Genomic DNA, 23,468 nt, shown 5'->3' on the forward strand with positions numbered 1-23,468 from the left:
AGGGCAGACTCCGTCTCGCATGACCCTCAAGGGCAGGCTCCACCTCGCCCGACGTCTGAGGGCTGGTTTCGCCTCGCACAATGTCTGAGGGCTAGCTCCGCCTCACCCGACGTCTGAGGGATGGCTTCACCTCACCCGACATCCGAGGGCTAGCTCCGCCTCGCCCGATGTTCGAGGGCTAGCTCCGCCTCGCTCGACGTCCGAGGGCTGGCTCCGCCTCACCCGACGCCTATGATGACATTACCACGATACCGACCCAGGAATCCGGTGGAGCAGATAAGGCAAGACGCTCAAGTCAACCGCAATACCGAGGACCATACCCTACACACCTGCAGGACAGTATTGTCAGGCCATGCTAGAAGGCTGCTTTGTAACCGTCTAGGCATGTCAGAGCCTAAACAGTATTGTAGGCGTCGACATTTGCCATTACAGTGTTGTGGGCACCATCATTTGCCCTCAGGCATGGATCGTTATGGGAGCTCACGACAACCACTATGGTCTAGAAGGAAACTCACATCACCCATAGTAACGGATCTGCTGTCACGGTGGTGCCTGCTCCCCGCATGGCCATTGATCATCACGCTGGTCCACCGCACCGCCCGCCAGGATGGGATGGGACGTGACCACCCACTGATAATACCAGGACATGACATCATCAGTGGGTAGACACTTGGTTTGGCCTTGTCAGTGTCAACAGACATGCGCCTAGTGTGGGGCTATCCCCATCACTGCCTACCATGTCATGGGGGGCCCGCATAGAGGAAAAGGAAGACCCGACGTCCTTAAAGGGCTTCCTTTGCCTCTCGTTTTCCTCTTTTCTCCCATCTATAATCCATACTCTCCCTTGGCCTATAAAAGGGAGAGCGTAGCACCCCACTAAGGGGATTGATTCAACACATCACGCATCACATCACACATAGCCAAGCAGCAACCAAGCTTTCAGCACCCATTTGACCTTTCCATCAGAGACTTGGGACCTGTCCCTCTCTCGCCCGTTTGTAACCCCTACTAAGAACTTTTTAGTGCTAATAACACGAGCAGCAGCCATGAATTGGATATAGAGATATTCTGCCCGAACCAGTATAAACCTTATGTCTTTTTAGCACATCATCTGGGCTAGATGCGCAATAACACAAATTTATTCATTGGTGTTTACTCGAAACACTGACAGTTGGTGCGCTAGGTAGGGGCCTTTGCACATCCCAACATTAATATTAGGCCACGGATGGCTAGTCACGGCATCAGCTAGGTCCTGGGCGCACACGTGCACTTTAGGGAACTAGACTTCATCATCACGGTGGGAGGAGAGTGGGCATTGGCTCACGCCGCCATCCAACCTCTCCCGTCCATTAGCCTTGACACAGTCGATGACATGGTTGAGGAGCTGTAGCTACATGCACTAGGGGCCCATGCCCCTAGAAACAACTAGCTCCTCGACTATGGGAGGCTTGAGCGCCAGCTCGGCTTTTCTTACATGAATGACCTGCGCCGAGAGGACCTGCACCACCTGGTCCTAGGACCCTAGCCGTCCCAGGAGGACCTACGCCACCTCACCTTCTCTTACACCAATGACATGGCGTGGCTCGCTAGAGGGGAACCCCTATCTCTAGAACACCTCACCCGGAGTGCCCCGACAGTGCTCCCGTTCGGTCTCCGCAACGCCGTCGAGACCGTTAGCCACCTTGTGGTGCAACATATGATTCCACCTCCCATGAACGACAAATTCATGGGGGTGATCGAGCATGTCATGGAATCTTTCCATGACCTCCTCACAGAGGAGCCAAAGGAGCCCTCTAGCTCTAACTCTAGCAAGGGGAGTCATCACCCCTCTCGCAAATGCTTCATGATAGGTACCCCTGAGGGACACGTCGAAAGCGTCCATGAGGAGGAGGCTACCCCAACAAACGACCTTGATGACAAGGCCGAGGGGGAGATAGTAGCCCCACCATGCATGCAGGTGGAGCAGCTGAAAGCCCAACACCAAGAGCTCGAGGAAGCATGACTCTAGCTCAAGCAGGAGCGCGCGAAGCTTGATCGGGAGATCGAGCACCATGGAGACAACAAGCGCGCACGCGCCATGGCCCATGACGTGAACCGAAGGATCATCGCGGACGATAAAACCCTCCCTCGCTTTGTCCGGGCAAGCTAGAACATCATCGCTGCGATGGCCTCGCTCCATGGTCTTCTAGAGGCCGCGATGCCTAAGGATCGTCGGGCCCACCATGAGATTCGCACGCTGCTCAAGCGTGCGGCGGCACAGCAGGCCGAGAGCTCATTGTCTCAGTGACACAAGCTTGATGCCAGCCAATGCACGCTCTTCGAGTGCCCCGATAGGGATGCGTTGATCCACCAGGCGCCACAGGGCGGCAGGCAGCGCACTGCGGTCCCGGTGCATCAGTGTCTCGATCGCAACCGTGACACACGCGACACCCTTGATGCTCGTAGGTGTACCCATGATGACCCAGGAGATAGAGCTAACCACGGCTATCACCCTCGCCATGGTGAACGCTATGATAGTGGCGAGGACTGAAGCCCGAGCCCCGGCTTGCCAGGGCCTCAGGCCTTTAGTCAACACATCCTCAACGCTGCCTTCCCACCAAGGTACCGACCACCAACCAACATCTTGAAGTACTCTGGGGACCGGACTATGGCTTGAGGATTATCAGCTTGCCTGCCAAGCCGGTGGTGTGGACAATGACGATTTCATTATCCGCAACCTTCCATTGTTCTTGGCCGATTCGGCACAAACATGGTTGGAACACCTGCCGTCCAATAGAATCCAGAGTTGGGTGGACCTGAAGGAGATCTTTGTGGGGAACTTCCAGGGCATGTACAAGCATCCTAGGAACCCATGGGACCTCAAGAACTGTCGGCAAAAGGTCGGTGAGATCCTCCATGGGTACATCCGGTGTTTCTCCCGGTAGTGCAATGAGCTACCTAACGTCGTCAATGCCGACGTTATAGGAGCTTTCCTGTCTAGGACCACCTGCGAGCCTCTGGTTCACAAGCTAGGACATAAGGGCCCACAAACCACCAAGGAACTCCTACACATCGCCACCAGCCATGCCTCGGGCAAAGAAGCGGTCAGAGCGATCTTTGACCGCCTCAAAGGCAAGGCGAGACGGGACGAGGATACCAGCGAAGGCGCCTCCAATCATCCCGCCAAGAAGAAGAACAAGCAGCGGCATGAGGGCTCTCTCATGGCCACCACAGATTGTAGGGGTGGTTGAAAGCCCACAGAGGGCACTCCAAACCACTTCGAGAAATTGCACAAGGGACCATGCCCGAACCATGCCTTTCCTGTTAAGCATCTGTACAAGGATTGTGGTCTCATGAAGCGGTTCTTGTCCGGAGGCTCGAACAAAGGGGAGCACGGGAAGGACCCTGACCTGACCATGAACGATGCTGAGGGGAAAGACAGTTGCTTTCTGACATCGGATGGCTGCCTCATGATCTTCAGAAGGTCGGCAGCCTATGACTCCAAGCGCCGCCAGAAGGTCGCACACTATGAGGTCTATACAACCGAACCGGCCACGCCTACCTTCCTCCGGTGGTCAGAGTCTGCCATAACCTTTGACCAGACCGACCACCTGGAGAGTGTCCCACAACTGAGGAGATATCTGCTCGTGGTCAACCCAATCATCGGTATGAAGCGGCTCACCAAGGTATTGATGGATGGGGGTAGCGGCCTCAACATTATGTACGCCGAGATGCTCGACGCCATGGGCATCGACCGAGCGTGCATCCGGCCAACCGGAGCACCTTTCCACTATGTCGTGCCTGGAAAGTAGGCCTTTCCACTTGGGTAGGTCGATCTGTCCATCACCTTCAGGGGTCCATCCAACTATAGAACAGAGACCCTCACCTTCGAAGTGGTTGGCTTCCATGGAACCTACCATGCCATCCTAGGACGACCATGCTATGCGAAGTTCATGGCCATCCCCAACTACACCTACCTCAAGCTAAAGATGTCGGGCCCAGGTAGGGTTATCACCATCAGCACCTCCTTTCAGTGTGCCTACGAGTGCGAAGTCTAGTGCTATGATCACACCAAAGCAATCGTCACCTCCGCAGAGCTTGCGGCTCTCAGGAGGGAGGTTGCCGAAGAAGCACCCGACCCCAAGCAGTCAACCAGGTCCTTTGAGCCAGTGGACAGCTCCAAAGAGGTCCTTGTAGACCCCGGGAGCACCGAGGGCAAAATGGTGTGCATTGGTACCACGCTTTCCTCTGAATAGGAAAGCGCGCTCGTTGGCTTCCTCCGTGCCAACAAAGACATCTTTGCATGGAAACCCTCAGACATGCCAGGCATTCTGAGGGAAGTTGCCAAGCATGCCTCAAAGATCCTCCCAGGCTCCAAGCTGGTGAAACAATGCTCGTGTCGCTTCGATGAGGGGAAATGTAGGACCACCGGTGAGGAGACCGCAAAGCTTCTAGCGGCCAGATTCATCAAGGAAGTGTACCACCCAGAGTGGTTAGACAATGCCATTCTTATATGAAAGAAGAGTAGGAAATGGAGGATGTGTGTTGACTACATGGGTCTCAACAAAGCATGCCCAAAGGATCCATTTCCTTTGCCGCGCATAGACCAAATAGTTGACTCTACCTCGGGGTGCGAAACCCTCTGCTTCCTTGATGCGTACTCCGGATACCATCAAATCATGATGAAAGAGTCCGACCAGCTCACGACATCTTTCATCACCCCCTTCGGATCGTTCTGCTATGTCACTATGCCATTCGGTCTAAAGAACGCTGGGGCTACATACCAGCATTGTATGCTCAAGTGTTTCGAGGACCTCATCGGGTGAACCATTGAGGCCAACGTTGATGACATTGTGGTTAAGTCCAAGTGGGCTGACCACCTCATAGCTGACCTTGAGCAGACCTTTGCAAAAATCCAAGCAAACGGCATCAAACTCAATCCTAAGAAGTGCATTTTTAGGGTCCCAAGGGGCATGCTGCTTGGTTTCATCGTCTCTGAGCATGGCATCGAAGCCAACCCAGAGAAGATCTCAGCCATCATAAGGATGGGCCCAATTCAGAACATGAAGGGAGTACAACAAGATATAGGGTGCCTCGCCACGCTCAGCCACTTCATCTCATGCCTCGACAAATGAGGTCTCCCCCTTTACCGACTTCTGAAGAAGGCCGACCACTTTGAATGGACATCCGAGGCCTAGAGGCACTTGACATGGTTAAGCTGCTTCTGACGAAGGCCCCGATCCTAGTTCCTCCTACCGATGGAGAACCCCTTCTGCTCTACATTACGGCCACCACGTAGGTGGTCAACGCCACCCTAGTAGTGGAACAGGAAGAAGAGGGGCACACCCTCAAAGTACAGTGCCCTATGTACTTCATCAGCGAGGTCCTATCCGACTCGAAGACCCGCTACCCCCAAATCTAGAAGCTTTTGTACATCGTCCTCATCACCAAGAGGAAGCTATGCCACTACTTTGAGTCACATCCGGTGACAGTCGTGACGTCCTTCCCCCTCGGCGAGGTCGTCCAAAACTAGGATGCCACGGGAAGAACCGCAAAATGGGCACTCAAGCTGATGGGTTAGGGCATTGTGTATGCCTCCCGAGAGGCCATCAAGTCCCAGGTGTTGGCTGATTTCATCGTGGAGTGGACCGAGGTCCAAATGCCACTAGTGGTAGTTGATCAAGAGTACTGCACGATGTACTTCGATGGATCACTGATGAAGAAGGGCATCGGCATGGGGCTGGTTTTTGTATCACCCCTCAAGGTACGCATGAGGTACAAGGTCCATCTCCATTTCCCCTCCTCTAACAATGTGGCCGAATATGAGGCGCTCATCAACGGCCTACGCATTGCCATCGAGTTGGGCATCTGACGCTTCAACGTTCGAGGAGATTGACAGCTGGTCGTCGACCAAGTCATGAAGGAGTCAAGCTGCCACGATGCCAAGATGGCTGCATACTGCCGAGAAGTCCACCGGTTGGAGGACAAGTTGGACGGCCTCGAGCTCAATCACATCCCGAGGTGCCTCAACAAGGTGGTCGACGCGCTTGCGAAAGCAGCATCCGGTTGAGAGACGGTGCCAACGGGCATCTTCGCCAATGAATAGCACAAGCCCTCGATTCGCTATGAGGGGTCAGAACAAGGCGGTAATGGTCCGTACAATCTAGGCCCAGGGGCTGACCAACCATTGGCTCCATCTGGCCCCGAAGTTAAGGAGCTCGAAGAGGACCCAACGATAGAACACGACCCTCTGGTCAACTAGAGGATGCTCTACCTCGACTACCTCCTCCATGATGCGTGACCGACAGACAAGACGAAGGCTCGACGGCTCACACATCGCGCCAAGTCCTTTGTTCTTGTGGAGGGCAAACTCTACAAGCGAAGCCACCCCGGGATCCTACAGCGCTGCATCCCCATCGAATAGGGGAAGCGTTTGCTGAGCGATATCCATGGTGGGGTCTGCGGTCACCATGCCACGCCTAGAACCCTAGTCAAAAATGTATTCCGATAGGGCTTCTACTGGCCCACCACTATAGCCGACATCGAGCAGATCGTGTACACCTGTGAAGGGTGTTAGTACTACGCTCAGCGGATTCACCTACTGGCCCAAGCACTCCAGACGATCCCTATCACGTGGCCATTCATGATCTGGGGGCTCGATTTTGTCGAACCTCTCAAGAGAGCACCCGAAGGCTACACCCACTTGCTTGTCACCATAGACAAGTTTACAAAGTGGATAGAAGCTCGGCCGATCTCCGTGATCAAGTCCGAGCAAGCCGTGTTGTTCTTCCTCGACATCATCCATCACTTTGGAGTCCCAAACTCCATCATCATGGACAACAGCACATAGTTCATCAAAAAGAAGTTCCTTTGATTCTATGATGAATACCACATCCAAGTTGACTAGGCCACCATCATGCACCCCCAAATGAACGGGTAGGTCGAGCGCGCAAACGGCATGGTCCTACAAGGCCTCAAGCCTAGGATCTTCAACTGGTTGAACAAGTTTGGTGCACGCTAGGTCGCCGAGCTTCCTTCAGTACTCTAGAGCCTGAGGACAACCCCCAGTCGAGCCACTGGCTATACACCCTTCTTCATAGTCTATGGTTCCAAGGCCGTCCTTCCAACCGACCTCGACTATGGAGCACCAAGGATCAGGGCGCACGACAAACAGGGAGCTAAGGCATCCCACGAAGATGCCATGGACAAGCTGGACGTAGCGTGTGATGTTTCCCTCCTCCTCTCGGCCAAGTACCAACAGGCGTTGCGATGGTACCATAGCCGATGAGTGTAGGGTCGAGCCTTCAACGTTGGCGACCTGGTCCTTCACCTTGTACAGAGCAACAAGGACCACCACAAGCTCTCCCACCATGGGAGGGACCATACGTAGTTGCGGAGGTACTCCGTCCAGGTGCCTACTATGATAGAACCGCCCAATTTATACAAGATCAAGTACGGCTGTCCCCACTAACACGTTGACACACACATACTTTCACTTATATAAACCCGGTAGTCCGTCGAGTGTCACAAAGGACCTCGGTAAATCAACATCACAGCCAAGACCGCGTGATTAAGCAAATACACATCACATACGCAGAGTTACAGCGGAAATAATATTACAAATGAGTTCACAAGTAATAGTACAAGTTTGGGTTTCAAAACCGATTAGTGAAAACAACATAGCTTTCAATTGATTACATTAATATAAGTTCCAAATACATTGCTAGCATAAGTGACATCCTCAGACAAAAGCATATAGATGAGAACTAAATATAGAATCACCGAGCCCACCGGTGGTTAGCCACCATCTTCAACAGGCCAAAAACTTCACCTGCAATATGGTGGGATAAACCCTGAGTACTCGAATGTACTCAGCCAGACTTACCCGTCGGAAACCAAAACAAATGACACCAAGGCTCATGCATAACTTAATTTAGTGGATCTGGCTAGACAACCTTTTTGCATAAAAGCTTGAGTAACCATTAGCATTATTTACCTGTACTAGCAGTGACTTTTAGCCATTACCTACCATCTATATTAGCACCTATACTAATCAATCACTTGATTAAGTTGCAAACAATAATAACCATATCAGGTATTTCATGGCTCATCATCATTATCATCATCATCATCATCATCATTTAACCATATCTTTAAATTTAGTGAATCTACGTTGCCGCTGCTCAGTCAAGTTCTCACTATCCGGGAGAGATGGCGATTCGAATCGATTCCTATCCAGCTGGAGGGGTATTCCTAACACTCACCCAATCCACCGGATCAATGGTTTCCTCGGGTCACCTTTGGTATAACTCAGGAATCACGGCTCCGAGCAGCGCCACACCCTCAGGGAGTCCACTCTACCAGGTGGTCAATCTCACCTCAGACTTATGCCAATAGCTCCCCGCACATCCTTACTACCGTCAAGGTGCGCACTTTCACTTCTCGGTCTTCTAGCCTGAGTTGAGCTACTCAGCTTCGCGGTCGGAATGAGTTATCCGGCCAACTAAGTGATAGGCATGCGTTCAACATGACATGAGGACGTATAGTGAATTGGTCCTTAACCGACATAGACGGGGATAGATTCACACCCAAGACCTCCATGCCTTGTTGCTGCACTACCATCATCCCGCCTGGTCTCTTTTCATTATTAACATATGGTTCTTTTCCATGATAGCAATTATAGCCAACCGTGACCAAAGCTCATCCTACATCTCGCAGGTGACAGGAAATCACCCGACTTCTACCGGTCTAAGCATAGCTAAGCATCATTCGATCCTACACTTAATTAGGATTAATAGGATTTTATCAGGACAAGGTAAGGATATAATGCAACAATTGGTTCCAACCAATTCCTATACTTAATGCATCATCAATAATAAAAGATACTCAAGATATTTGTAAAAACATGGGAGACTTAGAATGCTCCGGGGCTTGCCTGGGATCCGACACAAGTCAGTTCGGTTAGCTTGCACCATCTTGGTGACATCTTCGGTCCTGGCACTTGCTTAGTCCTTCCATCTTTGGTATATATCCACCAAACCAAATCTTTGAGTTTGGCTCCATCTCACATCCTTCACGTGGTTCATCTAGCGTACCTAAATGAGATGCAAGATGCATGTGTATGAATGTGATGAATGGTAACACAAGATGCATCACATAAGCATTCAAGACAAACACAAGATTATGCAAGACATAGACACCAATAGCTATTTAACTAACATCACACAACTAACTATAGAGAGCAAGCTATTCACATCAAACCAAACATCGATATAGCAAGTACATCAAGCATGGCATATTAGTTTACTTAAGTTCTATTCAAATCACTTTAACTTACCAAGTTTAGACAACCTAATATACAATTACTCATCTTCAGTTAAGGGCCTGGCACCTGCAACTAACAAGTTATCTTAATTAGCCTAGCATCTAAATCATCACATCAACTCCTATCAAGCAAACAAGTTATTCACGGCAATCACAGAGTCAAGGCTGCAAACAGCAGCAGCTAATTTTACTCATAACAGGAGTTGTACTAATCCAAAGGACATGCAACAAGACAATCTTGAAAGCTTATGGAATTTTCTACAATTCATCTTTAATCATCTTAGCATGATTCTCAAGTTAACTAGGTCAACTATACCCATTTACAGAAACTGGTCCATAATTGATAGAGAGCAGCCATTTCTGAAACTCAACTTTAAACAGGCATAACTCACAAACCACAAGGTCAAATACCACCAAATTTTAAAAGCAAATAGATAAATGAATTATCTACAACTTTGTTATTATCACCAAAAGCTCATTCAAATCCTAACTAGATCAAACACTAGCATCTTTCAGATCTGCTCAGAATACAATCAAAACCTGATAGAAGACTTAAAAGTCATGTAACTCCTACACTATCAGGCCTATGGCCTTAAAATTTGAACACAAGCAATATCATGAAATTTTCTACAACTTTTGTATTCACTACAACCATATAAAACATCATTTACACCACGAAAATAATTGCACAAGCAAAACTGCAATTGCAACCCAACAGCAGTGGTACAAAAAACTGATAGGAACTTCATAGAAGCATAACTGGAGTTCTAGACCTCCAACGAACATGAACCATAACTTTTTGAAAAGATTAGGAAGTTACCTACAACTTTCTTATTCTCATATTAAGATGATTCTACACTTAGAAGGGTCAATTAATCCAATAATTGCATCTCTATCCAAAACATAGACAGAAACTGACATGCCACTTTAAACAGCTATAAATGGAGTTCTATATGTCCAATAAATGTATTTCTAGACTTTTTAGAAATCTTGTCAAATTCTAAACAACTTTGTTGTAAATACCTCAAGCTAATTCTACTATTAAGAATGCCCCACAGTGCCAACAAAGAAACCCTGTCTGGGTTTGGGCAGAAACAGCCACAGAGATTTAAGCAACTATAACTCAAGATCTACTTAACCAAAAATCATGGTATTTAGATTTTTGAAAATCTTAATAAACGTACTACAACTCATGTATTGTCACCAAGACATGATTCATAACTTAACTAATCCAATTAATTCAAACATGCAGGACTATTCAGAATAGGAGCAAAGCAATATAGGACATTTGTTATTTTTATAGATCTTAAACTATCAAGCCTAAACTCTTAAAATTTTTACCAGACATCATGAATAACCTTATTAGCACTCCACAAAAATCTCATAATTATTTGAGCACAAAAACTGCAGTTATAAAAAAGACAAGACACAACTAGCATAAAAAACCTAACTGCATAAATCTATTTTTACAGCAAAATATTTAAACTAAAACATGTCATATTATAGATCTACTGCATAGATAATTTCACAAGGATTCCAAAAAGTCCTCATTTACTATTTTACATTTTTTCTACTAATTACTATGAATTTTCAAAGTTCATCATTCAAATCTGTAAAAACAAAAGAAAAGGAATGTAAACTTGCATCGGGGACCCTGCAGTTTACATAAATTAAACCCGAACGAACAGATCTTTTAGTGCACTATTCACATGAGTCACTGATTATTCAGTTAACCCCCTGAGGAATATCAAATTCAAGCACGTGGTCCATCTTCTTCTTCCTCTCACTGGCAGCGCCTGGGGGTTGGCCGGCTCGCGGCTCCGGCCGGCTGAGGCGACGTCGACGGCCATGGAGTGGCGGGGAAGGACCCTGGGCCCTCACGCACCCGTGGGTAGCCTCGGCTCGCACTATGATGGCTCGACGCGGCCTGGCCACGCGGGCTGGCGACGATGGCCGAGCGAGCGCTGGCGGCAGCAGCACACGGTGGTGCAGGCAGCTGGAAAAGGGACACTACGCGCACAAGGAGGCTCAAGGAACACGAAGGCAAAGTTGGTAGGGACTAAGGAGCGATGGAGGAGCGGAACCACGTGGAGGCAGGGAGCTCAGCCGATGGCATCAATGGCGGCCACGACTGGAGTGCGCGCGTGATGCCAGAGAGCGAGCAAGGGAGAGTGGAGAGGCGAGTGAGTGATAGAGCAGCTCAGGTGCTCGGTTTGAGGGGCAAGGCATGAGGTAGCGCATGGCGTAGAGCTTGGACACACGTCGGCCATGGTGGGGGCGCGCTCGGTGCATGGTTGCCACGGAGACACTTCATCGAGCACGTGGTGTGCGTCTCTGTACCCAACTTGAAGTCCATTCTTTGGCATATTCTGTGTAGATTCCGACCTTGGCTCTAGTAGTAAAGTTGCTCTACTCAGGAAGCTCTACAAACTTGATTAAGGGGTCACACCTATTAGGTCTTTGGAACAGTAGTTAATTAACATCCAATTAGCAAGTGTCAATGCATTGACAGTGATTAACAAACTCCCAAAATCAAGGGTCAAAACAAGGTCCAACGAGTACCATCTTTATACATGCTCTTCGCCATCATGTACACTCCAACTTTTATCTTTGGACCAACTCAAGTTGCTTAACGAATTTTGGAGAATGCGGAATGCCAACGTCGTTTCTTAGCGAAACTCCAGACTTAGAATAATTCTAAGTGCTGAAGACTGCAGCGGAATCAATCTTGTGACCTTTGTTTGTCAAGCTTAGAGATATATTTAGACTTGGGTCCTTAAATAAAGTTTGTAGTACACAAACTATACTACAACTTTTAATTAAGGTCAAACCTTGTATCTTGAATATAAACCATTCTTTTACTTTGGTCAAAGCAGCATCTCGTTAACCCTAGAATTAGAGTTTTCGACCAATTGAGGTATTTCTTGACTTCTGCTCAACATGAACCCTTCACGACTTTTGTTGTAGAGTTCAATTAGAGTTATTTGGGCAAGTTTGCAAGGTTTGGTTGATGACCTACATTTCCATTCACTTAATAGTGCAATTCAAGCACTTAGCAAAGTCATTCCCATAAGGATATAACTTATCATTTTATGTGACTTTTTTATTCCACACTTCATGAAACTTTTCCAGTGATCAATATAGATGGATATTGATGTGAGACATATGAAAGAAGCACCTTCAACATTACTTAGGTATATATCTGAAAAGGGCCAATATACAAGCAAAGGTGTGTTGCCCAAGTTTAAGTTGGAGCTCACTCTTGTAAATTTGATCTTGACACCTTCATCACCACTTAACATGTCATGGTTGAGCTCAAACCCATTGCTTAACTAGTGACAAACACCTGGGGTGTTACACCTACAAGCTCAAGACCATCGACGGCGAAATCTTCACTAATGCCTAGAACATCGAGCAGCTACGTCGCTTTTACCCCTAATAAATACGCACTTTCTCTTATCAGTTTCGTTATCAAAACCCCTTGATCCTTAGTGACATCTGACCCTAGCAATAGCAAGGGGTTGGGCCTCACTCAGGGGCTAATGTGAGTATATTTATCCTGCAAACATTCTCTGTGCCTGCCCCCTTTTCTCATGTTAATACCTAGGAGCTAGGTTTTCGGGAACAAACTCTGAGTATAACTGGTCGGACTGCGAGAAACCTACGCCCCAGCGGCTACAGTGCCTTGGCTCACCAGCATGATCAGAGCTAGCTCACCCATACTCCGAGCTTTTCTGACCTTAACTATGGAAAGGGTCGAAATGCACTAAACCCTTTTTACGAAAAGGGGGAGAAGAGCTAAAAAGCTATTTGCTATAGCGAAGATTAAGAGCTTGTCCATTTTTGCACAATTTCATCGCTCGGCTTACCTGCCTGACTAAATTCTTGCAAGGGATGTTCTCATTCTCTATTTCCGTAGGAAAATCTTGTCTCAACATGTAACACGAGTCGATCGGACGGCTTGGCCACTAATGAGAAATGGGTAAGGAGCAGACAGGATCACGCTCAAATCTGGCGAAGGTTTTCTGAACCCATCACTCTTACCATCGAGGTAAAACCAATGCCTAGGTCGATTGAACAGCTCAAAACTGTCACCGAGAGACAAGCACCCTTACTTACTTAGTGTACGTATTAATTTCGATACCGAGCCTCCGACCCCAGTAATGGCAGGGGGTCAAACATCGCTCGGGAGCTGGCGTGAGTGACTATTCGCTAGAAATTCTCTTTGCTTGACCCCTCCTTGCGTTTAAAAACTAGAGGCATGGTGTGTGGGTGCAAACTTTGAGTAAACTTGGTTGGACCGCTAAGACCCTATGCCCCAGCGGCTATGGCATTTTTGCTCACCAGCGCAATCAAACTCTTTGTCACCGCACTCCAAACCTTAACCTCCACCTTCTCAGGAAGGGTTTGGAGGGGCCTACCCATGGATCTCCATCGAGGAGAGGCTATCAGGTCGCCCAAGTCAATCGAATAGCTCGGGCTGCTACCGAGAGACAGATATGGAAGACTAGGATGCTTGTGCAGGTTACACCGGCCCCATCATGAACGTCAAACCTGGACCCCACACGGACATATTCGGTAAGAGCTCCCAAAACCCATCACTTGTGCCACCAAGGTAACATTACCAACCCCCGCTTTTGATTTATATGATCATTCATTCATCCATTTCCATTCATACATTCATTCTTTCAATCATTCATACATTCATCTCATACATCCAAGAATTGCATATGCAATTGCCGCATTACAACGCTTCACGTCGCGTCATGAAGCGATAGTCGTCTCATTTGATATGAGTGGCGACCGACCGAGGTTCGAAGGCTGGACCATGAAGGGCTCGTGGCCGCCTCATGTCAAACAGAGCCAGGGGAGAAAAACCGAGATGAGCCCCAGCGGCCTTGCCTGACCCCGCTCAGAAGCAGACAGGGACATCTCGACCTTTCTCATTCGATTCTAACCTCAAGCCAAGCCCATAGAATATCCATCGAGGAGAGGCCAACGGGCCACCTGAGCCTATCGAACGGCTTGGACATCTACCGGGAGGTGGGTTAAGAAGTAGTGGAATGCCACATGAGGGCTCTGCCGATCCCGTCAGTGGATGACGAACCCGGATTCCACTCGAACATGCCCATTAGCGAGCTCACCTAGCGTGACACTCGAGCCGCTAAGGCAAGTGTCGTTAGCTCAAGCCCTTTGGTTGCAGAAACTGAGGATGGGATGACGCATGAAACATGGCCAACCCCTACCGAACCCCATGGGGCTCAGGGGCTTGAGCCACCTGATCCTAGATTGAGAAACCAAGGTTCAAAGGCTGGCTCGTGAAGGGCCCGAGGCCGCCTCGCGTCGAACAAAAGCTAGGGGGGAAAACACAGATGAGCCCCAGTGGCCTTTGCCCATCCCGCCTAGAAGAAGACAAGGTCATCTCAACCTTCTTGTTCGATCCAAACCTCTAGCCGAGCCCATAGAATCCCCATTGAGGGGAATCTGTTGGAAGACAGGTTAAGGAGCAACAGAATGCCACATGAGGGCTTTGCCGACCCCGTCACAAGCGACAGAACCGGATTCCGTTCGAACATGCCCGTTAGTGAGTTCATCGAGTGCGTCACTCGAGCCATCGAGGCAAGTGACGTTAACTCAGCCCCTCTAGTTGCAGAAACTATGGACGGGGTGACAGTCACAAAAACGAGCCGACCCTGGACCGAATCCTCGCTATGCGCGAGGGCTCGAGGAAGGTTGGACTTGTGAGGAGACTGAACGCATGGTCGTAGAACGATAGCTAAGATCCTAGGGAGGGGGTACGTCTGAATACAAGAGATGCTTTCTCCTACTAAGTTTTGCTATCCTCTCCTTGATTTTCAGTGACATCCGACCCCAGTAACAATAAAGAGTCGGATCTCACTTGGGGGCTGATAAAGGTATAAGTACACCTTTTCTAAAATAGTCGCTGCGTCATACCTCTTCCTCACATTAAGTTTCATGGCAAGGTTTGTGGAAACGAATAATTGATCATGTCTGGTTGAACTGCAAAAAACCTACACCTCGGCGGCTACGGTGTCTTTGCTCACCAGCGTGATCAAAGTTCTCTTCTTACACCTCGGGCCCTATAGTCTTAACGAACAGAAGGGTCGAAATACGTGAGCCCCTTTTTTGCATACAAAAAGGGAAGAAAACAAGTTCAATTAAACAAAACAAAGTTATGAATTTGTTTATATGATACATAAGGGTCGGCACTTGTCCACAGATTACAATAATGTTCATCCAACCTATATGACTAACTACCCCCTCTGAGGGAGAACTATATCTTCAACTCTGTTCACCAGGTCTTGCGCAAGAGGAGCCACCACCGTCTCTATCTCATCCAGCTCAGAGGCTTCGTAGCCAGGAGTGAAACTAAGGCTCATCGTCTCCAAGTCGATGCTATCCGCATAATGCGAACGAGCAATTGCAAAGGCTTGGGTGACCCCGGCGTGGAGAGCGTCCCTCTTGAGCTGGCGCACCCGCGCAGTGATTTCGACGGCATGGGCCGTGAGCGAACAGGTCCCCTCCGACCATACCACCTCCAAGTCGTTGCAGACCACTCTGAGGGCGGCGCTCAAGATACCAAGCTCATCGCTCTCCACCTTAAGGTTCCTCCTAACCTCGATGAGCTCTGTGGCTAGCCTGGCAGAGATGCCCTCAGCCTCCAGCCTAAGGGTTGTAGCGGTTCTGAGCTCAGCCTGGAGGGAGCCGATCCTCTATTGCGCCTCATCGCGCTCTCGGATGGCCTAGTCATGCTCCTCATGGGCCATGCCATGCTCTGAGCAGAGTCTCCCCATAGTTTGGAGTAGCTCGTCTCACTCCTTGTGTAGCCAGGTGACCGCCTTGGCATCCTAACTCGCCCTCCGCTCTAGGGCTATGAACTTCTCCTTGGCAACTGGCTTCAGGTCCCACTCCTTCTCGGCCTCGGCCAAGAGGTCAAGGATCTGCTGGCGGGTCTCAATGTCCCTCTAGAGCAGCTGGTCCTGCTCCCTCCTAACTCTGGTGGCCTCCTCCTCATCTTGCCGCACCCTCGCCAACAGGACCTCGAACGCCCTCTCGGTCTCCTCCTCATGCCGATGGGCCTCGGCCTCCCGTAGTCGGAGACTGTCTACCTCCCCGGCCAAGGGAGTCAGCTCTACCACCCTCTATTGGGCAGCAGCAAGCTGGGCAGCCACATACCCGTGCAGCCAGGCCTCTTCGATGAGGCGGTCCCAATTCTTCTTCTACTCGTGAAGGAACCAGGATTTCTCCCGGCTACGAGCGATAAGGGACTGAAAAAAGATGATGGTCAGAACATAAAAATACATGAAGAAAAAGGAGGGTGAGAGGCAAGGTCGAGTGAATACCTAGCTAGTGGGAATGATGACTTCGTGCAGGGCATCCCTGGCATGGTCCAAGGCTTTTAGCGCGGCCGCAATCCCCTCGTCAAGACTCTCGCTCCATGCTTTCAGTAGCATCGTCGAGGGCGAAGAGTGTCGATGTCAGGTCTTGTGGGTTCATCCACCGGAGCAGGGGCTCGCCCCGCATGGGCAAATAGCTCCCCCTCGATGTCAAGGCCAGGGACGATTCCCCGTCGGTCCACTCTACCACCGCCGCAATATCCGGGGACCCCTTGGCCGCATCCCCCTCCGTCCGGCCCACATCGGGCGTCGTCACTTGGGCCGCCAGTGGCGCGGATCGCATCGCTTCATTGGGCACCACCATGGCTACATCCGGCTCATCACAGTCGCTACCAACCATGCCTGCGTCGGTGGGGCCACGACTGGCGGTGTTGCGCCCACCACGGTCGGTGCCGCAAGCGCGGTCGGCAGCTCTGCCTGTCCCATCATCGGCAGCAGAATTGCCTCCATTATCGGCTGCTCGGCGACCTCTGAGGGTGTTCCTTTAGCCTCGGTGTCCGCTTGTCCCACTGAGGGCACGGGAGCCACCATGGGTGGTGCCGGACCGGTCGATGAGGCAGTAACACCAATGTCGCTCCCGCCTGAAATGGGTGCCACATCAACCGACAGCCGCCGCCTCACCTAAAGGGCGACGCTCTTCTTAGGCGCCAGCGCCAAAAGGTTGCGCCACCTCAAGACGCTGCAAGAAATAAAAGGCATAAGTCACACTAAAAATAGAGAAAAACAGAGAAAATAGAGAGTTGGTGACTTACATTGGCGCTGTTGGGCGGTGGATACATTTGGGGGAAGAACCCCCAGGTCCTTGCTCCACCTCATCGGGGCGGGGCCGTTTCGAGCCTGCCCTTGCTCCTGGGCAGAGGGGCTCACCTCCCTTGCATCTTGGGGTGCGACGGTGGAGCCACCCTCCTCCGCTGGTGCCTCGAACACGGCAGTAGGCCCACTCGCCCCTGTTGGCTCTTGGGGCGTGGCGGTGGAGCCACCCCCTCCATCGGCACCATGGGCGCGGTGGTAGATCTGCCCGCCCCTGCTGGCTCTTGAGGCATAGTGGCGGGGCCACCCCCCTCTGCTGACACCTCGGGCGCGGTGGTAGATCTGCCCGCCCCTACTGGTTCTAAGGGTGGGACGATGGTCCAGCCCGTCTCCACCGGCCTCGCGGACACGCTTTCCCCTCCATGAAACAGGAAAGGTCTCGTCCCCTACAAGGATGAGCAGGTACCTATCAGCATGTCCTCGCTCTCTAGGCCATCACGCTCAGTGTCATCAACTACCTCATCATCATCTTCCTCGTCGTCATCGTCAGCGCTATCAGTTTCCTCCCCTCGCTCCCACACCAGCAGTTCCATTGCTTCTTCTTCCTCTCATCCTCCTTCACCTTCCTCTACCGCTTGGCCTTAGCATGGTTCGCCACCCTCATAGACGGATCCCTCGGTAGTGGAGCCGGGTGATCCCTAAGGATGAGGTCCCTCAACTAGCCCCACCATCTCAATGTCAGCATCAAGGGGTCAGGAGTTCAATTGAAGAGGAGGCATGAGGAAAGGAGACTTACGAGGATGATGTAGCCCGGTTCTGGCCACCTCAGGGGATGCCCCAGCATCGGATACATGAACTCAAGGGGGGCACCGACGCCGTCCCGTGAAAGCTCCATCGCCTCCTTGATGCGCTGCGCTACTTCGAAGGGGGAGAGCGCTCCCTTGGCGAGCATCATCCCATCGAATAACGCCTCAAGCGCCATTGCATACAGGGGAAGCACGCACCTCGTCAGTGGCGCCACCCTCCTCACATGGTAGGCACTGATGATGCCTGACCCCTTCAGGCCCCTCTCCTTCAAGATTCAGATGGCGATGAGGTGACCCCGGATTTTCTTTTTGTCCTTCTCTAGGACACCCCACTTCCTCCACAAAGTCCAAGACCTCTTCGACTAAACGCCCGGTAAACTCTAGCAGGGAGGCGGCTACGTCATTCTTGAGATTGAACCAATGCAGATGCCACCCATTGTTGGAGGTTGATAGACGCATTGACGGGTATTCGCGGACCCGGTTGTTCTAGAGTTGGATGCCGGTGCATCCCATCGGCGTGTTTAGCTCCTGCTTCTTCTCCTGCTTCTTCTAGAGGGTGACGGCAAAGAAGTACCGCCACAGATCAAAGTGGGGACTGATCCCTAGGAATCCCTCACACAGGGCGATGAACGCCACCATGTGCTAGATTTCATTGGGATTGAGGTGCTGCAACTCGATTTGGTAGTTGTGCAGCAACCCTTGGAGAAATTTGTGAGCAGGAGTCGCAAGCCCCCACTCATGGAAGCACACGAACTAGACGATGTAGCCGTCGAGAGGTGACGGCACATTCTCCTCGTCGGGCAGCCACCATCCCTCGGTGGCGGTCCACGTGTAGAGAAGACCACGGCGGACAAGGCCCTCCATGCGCTGGAGGGTGAAATCAAAGCAGCACCATGGCTCCATTGGAAGAGCGGGTGGGTGGATGCGAACTTGACGGTGGCTAAGACGTGGATGCGGAGAACTTAGGCTATTGGCAGCAGAGGTTGCAGATGTGAAGGCAAGGAGGCAAAGTATGAAACCTTGGGGGCAAACCCTTTTGTTTTATAAGGGCGATGGATGCAAGGAAACCAACCGTCCGCCTAGATCTCCGCGTCTGCCACGATCTGCCACAACATCACGCCATGGGATATGCGCATGTGATCCCTATCCTTTCCTTTGAAAAACCCACCGAACGTTTTGCCTCCCCGGGCGGACCGGGACTCATTATGAGTAGGAGGAATATGGGTCGAAAAACGCATCTAAGGCCCGTCTGGGCCGAGGAGTTCGATGATTGGCCCATCAACGGGTCCAACAGCTGCTCCAAGCACCCCTATAGTAAGGGATGGAAGGAGATGGGCCCTGCAAGCGGCCAGCACCTAGGCACACAAGGGCCACGAGCATCTTGGCCCACGATTGAGTCTCAGCCAGGCTTACACTGACTGGATCCCTGTGAACGGGATACCGGGACCCCAATCAAGCTATCCAGCTAAACAACCACCAAATCTCATGGCCATACCCGCAAAGGGTCCGACCTCGGTGAAAAGGAATCACCGCCTTCAGGACACGTCGTGGGCAACAATAGAGGGCTAGGGACCTCAGAGTCTCCTCTTTCAAAAAAGCCTCCGAAGGAGTATTCTACTCCTCCGTAGGCTCAAGGGCTACACCCACTGGGTGCGCTCACGCGCACCCGCTGGCAAGACAAAAAATCCCCTAGGCAATTCTACTCGAATCACCCGGGGGCTACTATCGGGGACCAATACTAGGGTACCCAAAGAGGATGGGCTAATGATCATCAAACATTGATTCATCCACACGATCAAGAGCGTGACTACGCCGCTTACCGAGCTCTACCTTGCCCGACGGCTGAGGGCAGACTCCGTCTCGCCCGACCCTCGAGGGCTGGCTCGGCCTCTCCCGACATCTGAGGGCTGGCTCCACCTCGCCCGACGTCCAAGGGCTGGCTCCGCCTCGCCCGATGTCTGAGAGCTGGCTCCATTTCGCCTAATGTCCGAGGGATGGCTCCACCTCGCTCGACGCCTATGACGACATTACCACGATACCGACCCAGGAATCAGGCGAAGCAGATAAGGCAAGACACTCAAGTCAACCGCAATACCGAGGACCGTATCCTGCACACCTGTAGGACAGTACCGTTAGGCCATGCCAGAAGGCTACTTTGCAACCGTCCAAGCATGTCAGAGCCTAAACAGTGTTGTAGGCGCCAACATTTGTCATTAAAGTGTTGTGGGCACCGTCATTTGCCCTCGGGCATGGATTCTTACGAGAGCTCACGACAACCACTATGGTCTAGAAGGAAACTCGCATCACCCACAGTAACAGACCTGCGGTCATGGTGGTGCCTGCTCCCCACATGGCCATTGATCAGCACGCTGGTCTGCCGCGCCGCCCGTCAGGACAGGATGGGATGTGACAACCCGCTGACAATACCAGGACATGGCATCATCAGCAGGCAGACACTCAGTGTGGCCTTGTCAGGGTCAGCAGACATGCGCCCAGTGTGGGGCTATCCCCATCACCACCTGCCATGTCAGGGGGGCCCGCATAGAGGAAAAGGAAGACCTGGCGTCCTTGAAGGACTTCCTTTGCCTCTCATTTTCCTCTTTTCTCCCATCTGTAATCCATACTCTCCCTTGGCCTATAAAAGGGAGAGCGTAGAACCCCACTAAGGGGGATCGATTCAACACATCACGCATCATATCACATTTAGCCGAGCAGCAACCAAGCTCTCAGCACCCATTCGACCTTTCCATCAGAGACTTGGGACCTGTCCCTCTCTCGCCCGTTTGTAACCCCTACTATGAACTTTTTAGTGCTAATAACACGATCAACAACCACAAACTAGACGTAGGGACATTCTGCCTGAACCAGTATAAACCTTGTGTCTTTTTAGCACACCATCCGGGCTAGACGCGCAATAACACCGACAAAATAGGCTTTAAGATGATCCACCAACATTGTGAAATGGGTAAGATAATCGGAGACAGTGGTGATTTGTCTGATATGGAAAAGTTGGCGGATCAAGGACTCGTGCTGATCGTGATCGAAACGATCGTGCATCAGTTTGCAGAAGTCAGACCAAGACAACTCAAGAATTTGATGCTCGATAGACTGGTACCAGATAGAGGCAGGACCATCAAAGTGCATCTCAAATACGCTAATCCACATAGACTGCTCAACCTCATACATACGAAAGTGTTTCTCAGCACGAGTTTTCCAACGGCGCGGGTTGTCACCGTCGAAGCAAGGGAAGGGAACCTTCGGCAAGCGGACGAGGTGAGAAGAACATGGTGGATCGGGTGGGCGAGGAGGTGGATGGGCGATCATCGCTGGGTGATAGGGAGGCCGAGGTGGATTAGGTGGGTGAGGATGACCTAGAATAGTGGACTGAAAAACCATGGGGTAGGGGATCCGGCAACATACCATTGGCCGGGACAGGGATCCAGGTCGTGACGACCCCGGATCCCGAATCCCGTGGAGTCGATTCGACGTGGTGCCCCATCATGGGCGGGTTGGCGGTGAGTCTGGTAGAAACTTGCATGGCCGCCTTAGTTGGAGTAGGAAGCAGACCGGGCCTGTGCGACATTGTGTCAAACACGTCGCGGTCGCGAGACGACGCTAACGCCTTGGTCGGAGTCGGAAGCAGACCGGACCCGTGCAACATTGCGCCGAACATGTCACGGCCGCGGGACTTCTCCAACTGCTTCACAACGATGCGAACATCATCGAGGACGCCGTCAACGCCAGGGCACCAGGACGCCAGATCCGTCGTCGTGGCCTCGAGCTGCTTCACGCGATCGTCGTGCTAGACGGAGTTGGGGCTGATGCGGAGGGACTCGAGGTGGGAGAGGCGCGGGGTGAACTCCACGTCACGGTCGGCGTAGCTGGTCTCCAAGGTGGCGAGGCAGAACGCCACCTCTATGTACAGGAATAATGTTTCCCGTCGGTTTTGCACCAACAGGCTAGACCGGATTGCTTTTGGGTTTTGGCTTGGCGCTAGATGTTCCAACTGGCGGCAAATTTTGGCGCGTTGGTTTTTTATCTCATAATATTCCTGTGTGTTACCGACAGAAAAAATATCTACCCGACAAAAAATATACAATTTTTTCTCTGTGTATCAAATATACAGAGAAAAAAATATAATTTCTGTGCCGGTGAACAAAACTGACAGGATATTCATACTTTATCTGTCGGTTGTCTAATTTTTCTGTCCTTTTTTTCGCCGGACAGGATAATGATAATTTTTCTGTCGGGGAATTTTATACCAACAGGGAATTTTGAGTTTCCAGTAGTGATCATCATCTTCATTCCATCTTCGATTCGTCTTCCTCTCCTGATTTCTATCTATCTATATGCCTGGCAAAAGCTGTTTTATTATACGAATCATCTGATGGCCACATTAATTTGACAGCCGAGCTTCTTCCCATACGTCACACGGATGGGCCGGTGCTACCCATCTACGCGAAGCCTATGGACACCATGGCGGTTTTGTCGTCAAGGTGGCTCATCTCACCGTCATTGGTGGCCTCTGGACGTCTATGGCGATGTTGCTGTGCGCGATTCCCTGGACTAGAAGCGCAACTACCTCTTCCGTCGAGACAGGAACAATTGCCAGATGCTCACCTCAGCGCAGGCACGTCCAATGCTCCTTGCTTCATCCCTTTTACTCTGATTTCATATGATGCACTAGATGCACCTACACACTGCACATTGTACAGGTACAGGAGTACTATTCATCATGGCAGGGGCGGATCTAGCTTGTGGCAAGTTACGCAGTTACGCAGCGTCGAGGACCAGGGGAAGCTGATCCTTGGCTTGGATGCAGTGCTCTTTTTTTTGTTTTGTTTTTTTTTACAAAGATGCAGTGCTGTTTGGTGGTGGTACTAGTGAGACCACTGCTGTTTCGCAGAAGCTCACTTATCGTCCCAGGTCGGCCTTGAGAAGCGTAGCTTATTTTGATGTTGGTTTGGTTAGGATCCAAATGTGCGTCGCCTGGTCACTGCTTTCTTAAGACTAGGGTGGGTACAAGTGGGTTATGGCCACTGACAAACCTGTAAACATATGTAACCTTTGGGCACTGCTTGCATTGCTTAGATAAGTCATGGCACTTATTAGCTACTATATGTACTGATGTGTATTGTCTGCAATTTATGCGTCGGATATGCATGCAATCTTGACTACCTGTAATGTGCCT

General features: G+C 50.8%; 1 pseudogene; it reads left to right on the plus strand.

Moving 5' to 3' along the window:
• Positions 1-23,285, plus strand: part of LOC136503188 (uncharacterized) — a 122,674-nt pseudogene extending 99,389 nt beyond the window's left edge.
• Positions 23,286-23,468: the final 183 nt, after the last annotated feature.

Source organism: Miscanthus floridulus, chromosome 14 (assembly GCF_019320115.1).
Source record: "Miscanthus floridulus cultivar M001 chromosome 14, ASM1932011v1, whole genome shotgun sequence".
Lineage (NCBI taxonomy): Eukaryota > Viridiplantae > Streptophyta > Magnoliopsida > Poales > Poaceae > Miscanthus > Miscanthus floridulus.